The sequence below is a fragment of the Penaeus chinensis genome, chromosome 1 (assembly GCF_019202785.1).
Source record: "Penaeus chinensis breed Huanghai No. 1 chromosome 1, ASM1920278v2, whole genome shotgun sequence".
NCBI classification, from domain to species: Eukaryota; Metazoa; Arthropoda; class Malacostraca; order Decapoda; family Penaeidae; genus Penaeus; species Penaeus chinensis.
The window spans coordinates 30,000,913-30,011,091 of NC_061819.1; positions in this window are offsets into that span (position 1 = coordinate 30,000,913).

The following is a 10,179-nucleotide window of genomic DNA, read 5'->3' on the forward strand; positions in this document are numbered from 1 at the left end:
GTAGACGCGAGACGAATCTAAGCGAGAGAGGGAGGGGAGAGGAGAGGAGAGAGACAGAGAGAGCGAGAGAGGAAGCAGACAGCGAGAGCGAGAGCAAGAGCGAGAGAGGGAGAGGTAGCGAGAGAGGAGAGAGAGAAGAAGGAGCGAGAGCAGAGGCGCGCGAGAGAGAGAAGACGAGAAGAGGAGAGAGTAGAGAGAGAGCGAAGAGCGAGAGATGCGAGAGAGACGCGAGCAGAGCGAGAGCAGGGAGAGAGAGAGAGAGATGAGCGAGAGAGAGAGAAGAGAGAGAGAGCAGGAGAGACGAGAGGCGACGAGAGAAAAAGTCGAGCGCGGGAAGAGTCGACGAGCGAGGGAGTCGAGAGTAGAGAGCAGAGGGGAGAGAGCTGAGAGCAGAGCGAGACGCGCGAAAGAGAGAGCGCGCGAGAGCTAGAGCCGGGCGAGGGCGACGAGAGGAGCGCGCGAGGCGAGAGAGCGCTAGAGAGCGGAGACGCGAAGTGCGCATCGAGACGCGACGAGAGAGGAGGACAGGGAGAGAGGGCGTGAAGAGAGAGCGCGCAGAGAGCGAGAGGAGAGGCGGGACGCGCGGGAGAGCGAGAGAGAGGCAGCCGCGCGCGAGCGCCGAGCGCAGCGAGAGAGAGAGAGAGCGAGAGAGGGCAGCGAGAGCAGAGAGAGAGACGAGAGAAGAGAGAGAGAGGCGCTGCGCAGGCGCGAGAGCGAGCAGGGCGAGAGGCGAGCGAGTCGAGAAGCGGCCGACTCGCGAGAGAATCGAGCACGAGAGAGCGGGAGAGCGACAGCGGCGCGAGAGCGCGGCGCGCGAGCGAGCGACGCAGAGCAGCGCGCGCGCGGCGCGAGCGGGCGCGCGACCGCGAGCGAGAGCAGAGCGCGCCGACGGAAGCGCGAGAGAGGGAGAGGGAGAGAGCGCAGCGAAGACGCCAGAGCAGCGCGAGCGACGCGGACGACGGGAAGAGCGAGCAGAGCGCGCGCGCGGACGGGCGACGAAGAGCAGAGAGCGAGAGAGCGCGGAGCGCGCGGCGCTGCGGCAGAGCAAGGCAGCTCGCGCGAGCCGCGCGAGCGCGCAGCGGGCGCGCGCGCACGAGAGCGTGCTCACGGACGCCCCGGCACGCGCGCGCATGACGCCCGCACTCCCCCACCACCCTATCGGCTGATGGCTTGCTAGGCAGTGCTGGGTTTGCGTGAGTGAGCAGAGGTGTGTGAGCGTGCGCGCGCCAGCCCGCGACGCGCGCCGAGAGCAGCGCAGAGCGCGCGACGACGAGAGCGCCGCGATAGAGATAGAGAGGTAGAGCATACCCGCGCGCGACCGCGGCTCTCGCTCGCGCGGCCGCTCCGCGGCGCGCGCGCGCTCGCTCTTCTCTCTTTCTTTCTCTCTCTCTCTCTCTCTCTCTCTCTCTCTCTCTCTCTCTCTCTCCCTCTCTCTCTCCCTCTCTCTCTCTCTCTCTCTCTCTCTCTCTCTCTCTCTCTCTCTCTCTCTCTCTCTCTCTCTCTCTCTCTCTCTCTCTCTCTCTTCTCTCTCTCTTTCTCCTTCCCCCCTCTCTCTCTCCTTCTCCCTCCACCCCCCCCCCCACACGCATACATTCTATCTATCTATCTGTATATCTATCTATCTATCTATCTATCTATCTATATATATATTCATATACATATATATATATATATATGTATATATATATGTCTATATCAATATATATATACATATATATATATATATATATATATATATATATATATATATATATATATATATATATACTATATATATATATATATATATATATATATATATATATATTGATATAGACAGATATATATATACATATATATATATATATATATTTATATATATACATATATATATATATATATACATATATAAATATATATATATATATATATATATATATATATATATATATATATATATATGAATATGATATGTGTGTGTGTGTGTATGTGTGTGTGTGTGTGTGTGTATATATAAAAAATATATTTATATATATATATATATATATATATATATATATATATATATATATATATATGTATATATATATAGGGAAAGAGATTACTTATGCTTTACTCAGTCAACCGTATAAGCGTAATTTGTATATTTCATCAAATATTGTTTTTCTTCTTTTAAAATTCCCTTCCTCGACCTCGCAGTTCTGCAACACCCTTAACCCACTCTTCGTCCCTCGCCTTCTCATGTGACACCCAATTGCAACACTCTCCATCTGAAACACATTCTATTGCAGTCGTAAGTTTGCAGTGGGCGAGAGCGAACCCACTTGGCAATTGATAAACATTTGGTTACTTTATGGGCGGTTTCAGAGGAATCAAATGGCTGATCCTTGTGCTGGGAAAGATGAAGGTTTTCAGCGTGTTAGAATGATCCCTGCAAATTGGAAGAAATATTTTTATTTCTATAATTCATTATGAAATTATTTCCTGATAAGCTTCACAGATAGGATAGTAAGTAATTATTCGTATGGTGAACTGTGTGAAATGCTTACAACTTCGTGCTTTATTATTAATTCAGAAAATCGCTCACAACAATAAGATTCTCAGATTTGGTGCGTAAGTATTATTTATGACTGACTGTTTGCTAAGAGGACTTAAATCGTAAGTTACCTGCATTCTTCACTTGCAAAGAGAAATTGTCTACTTGGGAATTTTTCCACAAAGTTCACTTTCTTTATGACTAAATTTGAACTTTGAATACCTCGGAGAGAGTGGTCGTAACTTTTTTTTCTTGTTTCTTCTTCTTTACGCGAAGTGTACAAGCAATAGGCAAACTAAGCAATTTCAAGCACATTTCCAGGTATGTCTCTGACACCACAATGCTGCTTGGAGTTCAACCAGTCAAAGGTTCTGTGTATTTATTTTACGAAGACCTACATTTGCTAACGTCAACATAATGATGAATTGGAATACGAAATCTAAATACGTAAATGAACCCTTAAATACACAAATACAAAAATGAACGGTTGATGGGCTGATAAGTAAATAGATAAGTTCAGTAGATGAACAAATTCATAAATGAAAGTGAACATGAATCTCTGAGTGTGCAACACCCTGCACTTCGTGTATTCCAACACGAAACAGCAAAGGGTTCGCCCCCCTCCCCCCTCCCTCCCGGAGCTGCACGCATCTCCCCCGGGTGATAAATCTCGGAGATGACGCATCCTGCAGCCTCGCACAGCCTCCGCAATCGTCGTGGTTGGTCGGGATAGGATGCTGTGTGTTCCTACGCGACATCCTACACACTCGTTCAAGTTTATCATGACAGCTTATTTGCCTCGTCTTGACACCCCTGTTGGCAGCTAGGGGGGTGGAGGGGCAGGGACTGCAAGCCACCGTGGTCGTGATGGAGGTGGCAGGCCGGGAGATATGGCGGTCGGGGAGGATGGGGGCGGGCGGGGGAGGAGGGAGGAGGACGGGCTAGCGCGGTTAGGGGGTTGGAAGAGGGGTGTTGGGGGAGTGTTGAGGGAGGAGGGGTGGGGACGCGACAATAAAATGCACACTTACAGAAAGGCAAATAGATTGGCACACTCATATTCAAGGACCGAATACTTAGAACTGCACACAGACACTCGATCACTTCAACGCATACACTTATCCAATGACATACACATAAACACCAACAAAAATACATACGGATTTCACAAACACATTAATTGATTCCAGTTACAAAAAAACATCAAGCAACGATGAAAATTATGAATAATGAAAGGAGAAAGTTAAGACGCCGAATTAGCAGCCAGTGTCCTCATCAGAAGCAGAAGTCGTTAAACAATGCCGTGTTTTTCTTCTCTCTCTCTTTCTCTCACTCTCACTCTCTCTCTCACTTTCTCTCTCCTTCTCTCTCTCTCTATCTCTCTCTCTCTCTCCTCTCTCTCTCTCTCTCTCTCTCTCTCTCTCTCTCTCTATATATATATATATATATATATATATATATATATATATATATGTATATATATATATATATATAAATATATATATATATATCGCTCTCGCTCTCTCTCTCACTTTCTCTCTCCTTTTCTCTCTCTCTATCTCTCTCTCTCTCTCTCTTTCTCTCTCTCTCTCTCTCTCTCTCTCTCTCTCTCTCTCTCTCTCTCTCTCTCTCCTCTCTCACTCTCTCTCTCTCTCTCTCTCTCTCTCTCTCTCTCTCTCTCTCTCTCTCTCTCTCTCTCTCTCTCTCTCTCTCTCACTCACTCTCTCTCTTACTTGATCTTGAATTCTGTGCGGAGATATCTTCAAGCAGTTTACTTTTACTCTATACATGAAAAGTTTCGCAAACACATATATTTGCTCGAGTAAAGTATAAAACAAAAGACTTAATGGGAAAAATCCTTTTCCGGACTAGAAGAAGAAGCGTTATTAAAATGTAGCTTCGAAAGGAAAGCTGGAAGTGAAAAAAATACATGTACACACAAGCAGACATACACACATACATACAGGCACAGGCAAACACACAATTAGCTCGGTGTTGGGCGGTAAGAAGGGGACTCGACTCGGCAGTTGCACACTATTGCACGCTGTTGCACACACCCGCCGAGCTGGCAATGTGGCCATGTGTATCACGTAGAAGCGACATAACAGCCTTATTTGGCCAAGTTGATATAATTTGCATGGCCATTAGGGAGCCGCGTCTTGCGCAAGACTTTTTAATGAGGCGGAAAAAAGGCTTTAATTCTCTGGGCTGAGGCGGCTTCAGGCTTGGTGCTGGGTTAGTCTTGAGGATTAGGAAGCTCATTGCCTTGGATCAGATATCGACAATCAGTGGGATTTGTCGACCCACAGTACAACTTATGATTTATATTGTATCATAGCTTATAAAATAACTGTGAGTTTGATTTGATTACTGATGAGATATTGATTATTCTAATACCCTTTGCGGTCTGCTTTTCGCAGTAGATGATTTATAAAGAATCTATACACTAGAGGGGAATTTAGAAGGTGAGGAATCTTATTTCCTTTTGTATTGACCAGGCATCGGTAATCATTAATGCATTATTTTAAGAATTTACACAACCAAAAATATAGAGAGTATTACAAACTTTTACTTCATCACCTAAAAGATAGTTTGATGCTATTCTGTTTACTTTTTATTTGTCCCCGGATGATTCACGGGCCTCCACCACTGCAACAGCTGCAGAGGTTCAACATATCAATATTAGCTTATTGCCTCCCTGATTGTTATTGCTGTTGGCTCGGGAGCCTCGACTGTCTCTGCAACTTGATTGAAGTTACATACGACTGCCCTCGTGAAGCTGTACGAACTCATTTAAATTACCCTGCCTCCATTAGGGAGCAAATCACTTGTCACTGACATCAATCCTGATTTCTACGTATCACTGGTTTCATGTCGGCCAATTGCAGGCAGCTGAATGCACACACATGCACTAAACAGGAAGGCTTTGATGTAATTATTGGCCTGAATATATTGTTGATTATAGGGAAACCTTAACGCGTGTATACAATACCGTACTGCGTATTGAATACAATGTTTCGTTTCGGTGTGTGTGAGGGATGGTGCATGTGATTGGATATATACAGTATTATCTGTTCGAATTTGAATAATTGTCAACCTTTAATACAGATATGAAGAGTCACATCAGTTTACACTCGTCAGTCAACACCAAATCTGACCCGACTGCCAAAGCAATGCATCTTCAACGAAAACCTTTTGCTATACGAATATGACTTCATAGAAATGTTACTCGTTCTTCCACCATTGGTTATGATGTTTCTGATATATACGTTACGTTGTCTACAGCTTTACTTAAGGATTGTAAATGGTCGTCTGCTGTTCGCGGCAAAATGGTTCGTTGACAAAAGACGAAGGAATTCTCTCGGTCCTTCTTTCTGCTGTGACTATTGATCTCCATGCATTTGGTTGACAGTGTTTCATCAGCAAAATCTCGAATTTCTTCTGTAATATTAACTGATGTACAAGCAATCAAAAGAAGGTAGATACAAAAAAAAAAAAAAAGAGTCAAGTAAGTTGATAACAAAAATTCTCCCCCATATTCAGAAATCGAAAACAGATTAAGAAAAAATGTATATAGAAAAAAACGGAATAGTTACGTCGCTCGGCGTTCTCGTTAAAACTAAAATTGGGAAACGCCTTGTCTAGAAATGCAGAAGGAATCTATTTATAGAGTCCTTTGCAATGGTGATACATATTATTGCGAAAACCTCTGATGACTTACCTGCAGAAGGGAGGACCCAGTTGGCCCCGAGGAGGAGCAGGAAGAGCAGCAGCGGCGTGGTGAGGTAGGAGCGAGGGAGCTGCAGCACCATCTTGAAGGCGCGCTCGCAGGAGGACGGGAGGGACTTGAAGGCCTGGCGCTGGTACTTCGTGGAGATGGAGCGGTTGGAAGGGGTGGAGGAAGAGGGTCCTGGAGGAGGCGTTGGGGGAATTGGAGGGAGGCAGTGGTTGGAGGAGGAGGTTACTGGAGGTGGGGGAGAGTGTGCCAGTATGTAGAGAGTGCCTACGGGTTCCGAGGAGGTGGGGAGACACGAGGCTGCCTCCTGTTCGTGGTTTATTAGGAAACAGTGGTTCCTGTTGCGTGTTGGAAGGAGGGATACCAACACCGGGGGAACTTAGGATATATCAAATATAGTTGTTTTTTTCTGTCTTACTAAGTCCAAAGTCATGAACGGTCAGCAAGCTAATTCAACTCTTTCTTGTTGTTATTAGTTTTTTTTACATATTTTCACATTCTTTAATAAATAATCACAGTTTGCATCAAACCTTCACATCACTAGAATTCATTCGACAAGTTAGCAATCCTAAATGTGCATTATGAGTTGGTATTGTCTATTCGAACTTGCAAAATAATTATTTCTTTCAGAAAAAAAAAATATACAAGGAAACTCTACCAAACTTTAATCTTCCGACGTTCATGACCAGCCATATTGTACCGACGTTTCCTTTTCTTATCTACTCTTTCCTTTCTTTCCTCTCCTCTTTTTTATATTCGTTTTCCTTTTGATTTCCCTTTTACTTCTTTTTTTTTCTACTTGTTCCTATGTTTTTATCTAAAGACTCACACTACAGCCCGAGACTAAAGAGCATCGGCGTCTAGGCTGAGCATTCAATGCCCTCATCGTATTTCTCCAGCACCATTCCGTGGGCTCTTTGACCTCGTTTCTGCTGCCTCGGCCCAGAACTGTTCTCGGGCGCTGCTGCCATCTGTGGGGGAATAAACATGGATCTGAATTGGACGAAAATTACAACAACCACTTTCAGCTATTGCATTAAGAAACTAGGGCGGGCACTGAGCTATATTTGAACATGGGAATCGTTATTTTGGGGGGTGTTTATTTAAATCAGCTTGCTAGTTTCTATAAATTAACTTCAATATATGTGTTTTGCTTTGCAATTAATTTGGGTTTATGTGTGAACCGATGGATTATCTCTCTCTGTCTCTCTCTCTCTCTCTCTCTCTCTCTCTCTCTCTCTCTCTCTCTCTCTCTCTCTCTCTCTCTCTCTCTCTCTCTCTCTCTCTCTCTCTCTCTCTCTCTATCTCTCTCTCTCTCACATACACACACATACACACATACACACACGCACACACACACACACACACACACACACACACACACACACACACACACACACACACACACACACACACACACACACACACACAAACACACACACATTTAAATATGCCTATGCGATCAATTCATACACGTGGCAACGATAATCCATATATGCAATTAAAGAAATCGACACCACATTGTTTCAGTAACCGGAAAAGGTCCAGCGTCATTAAAGACCCAAGAGTACGATTCATTTCAAAGCAAATCCCTGATTATTTCGTGAACAAACGGATTTTCAGTTCGGCATGAATTACACTACAAGGAATTACATTTGCATTCATATTTCCTTTTGTAAGGATGCAATGTATGACTAAGCTATAGCATTCAACACGCAGTTGGTCACTGTATGCGCAGTGTGTATTTCATGAAAATCAGAGAGCCAAATATTTTACTTTTCAACATTTCACCTGCTCTGAATGTCGACAAGTTGTAGTCATAAAAATCATCGGGATCCATTTGAGTATTATTTCACTGTAATCGGTTCCAGTCCTTTCATAATGGAATCATAATTGTAATCTTGATCACACTCTCGGATTCGATTCTACTCATAAAGGAATCATAACAAATCATCAGAGAGAGCCGAGAGTTCGCATAGAAGATTCCAAGACCTCCCTTAGACATGCTGGATATCCTATCATCCCTCACTCCTGCTCTATCCAATCAACCTCTCCCCATGCTTCTGCAGAACGACCTAAGAACCCCAGCCCTCACCCCAGCCCTCACCCCAGCCCTCACCCCAGACCACCAAATCAACTCCCGGACGCGTTTTTATCCCTCTGCAGGACGACCTCTTAACGCCCACCCACGCAACCTGCTGCAGAGTCTCTATCCTTTTGCAGGAAAACGCTGACCCCACCCACTCCACGTAATCAACCCTGAAGTATCTGTGTCCCTCCGTAGAACGCCACTGGGCCGTCCTACCCCATAGGGGCGGGAAGTTCGGTGGTGGTCCAGCGTCAACCATATGGAGTCCTTTGGGATTCCCGGGACCCGCCGGGGCTCACGACTTAAACCAAAGGAGTGGAGTCTCGTAAGCCGTTCGCCTCCCTTCTAGATTGAGAGATTAGAACGCCCGAAGATCGTTTGCCCGGCTATCACGCGCACACACTCGGCGGCCTCCTGCCTCTGCACCGCCTTCGTCTGTCTGTCTATGACTATCGGCTATCTGTATATCAGTCTCTCTATTTCTATCTATCTGTCCATCTTACTGTATCTCTCTCTCTCTCTCTCTCTCTCTCTCTCTCTCTCTCTCTCTCTCTCTCTCTCTCTCTCTCTCTCTCTCTCTTTCTCTCCCCTCTCTCCTCTCTCTCTTTCTCTCTCTCTCTCTCTCTCTCTCTCTCTCTCTCTCTCTCTCTCTCTCTCTCTCTCTCTCTCTCTCTCTTTCTCTCTCTCTCTCTCTCGCCTCTCTCTCTCTCTCTCTCTCTCTCTCTCTCTCTCTCTCTCTCTCTCTCTCTCTCTCTCTCTCTCTCTCTCTCCCCTCTCTCTCTCTCTCTCTCTCTCTCTCTCTCTCTCTCTCTCTCTCTCTCTCTCTCTCTCTCTCTCTCTCTCTCTCTTTCTCTCTCTCTCTCTATCCCGCCTCTCTCTCTCTCTCTCTCTCTCTCTCTCTCTCTCTCTCTCTCTCTCTCTCTCTCTCTCTCTCTCTCTCTCTCTCTCTCTCTTTCTCTCTCTCTCTCTCCCTCCATCACGCCCTCCCTCCTCCAAACAAGCGTTTTCCCAGTGAATTCCAGAAGCAAACGGGCAACTTTGCGAAATATTTCCATCTAATCCAATTCTTTCCTTATCCACTCACACACATGACAGGTCTGTTGCTGCGTGCGAGAGACAGTGATGGAAAGAAAATGCGGAATATTGGAAAGTGATCGTGGGTGAGATTGTATTTCACTCGGCCTTTGTGTTCAGAAAAAGGAAGTGTTTTTATTCGATGAGGTAAAAGAAAAAAAGAGAAAAAGCTTCGAATAAAGACTAACGTTGTGTATAATATTTCAGTTGTTGTTTTGTCATTCGTTCGTTCTAAAATAAGGAGGTAGTAGTAGAGTATTCTGACTCATTCCTTAAAGGGATTCCAAACATTTAATTTGTTAATGTTATATTCTGACCGATAAAATAAAAACATATCGAAGAGAAACAATTTAGATATCTATATCTATTTTGACAAAACGCCAATTCATTTCGAACCACAGGCTAATCATTATTCCATGGACTTCATAACGGAGAGAGTGTCACGCCAAATCATTATGACGATCATAAATCAATTAAGGAGACTGTTTCCAATTACTAAGGAGGTGCAGTTCGACCCTTGTTATTATTGGGTTGATCGTTGTTTCCAAATCGATAGGAATGAGAGAAAAAAATCTTTGCAAACGCAAGTATGAGAAATTTGTTTATAAATTATTAAAGTAATAGGGTACTATACATGAATTGTCGATATTTTATGCAGGTGAACAAGATATCTGATGCGTTATACGATGTCAGGGAGTGCGGGCAGCGTTTGATTCTAAATCTAGATATGACGGTTGGTTAGTAATGTATCTGTTGTTCTGCAAGCCT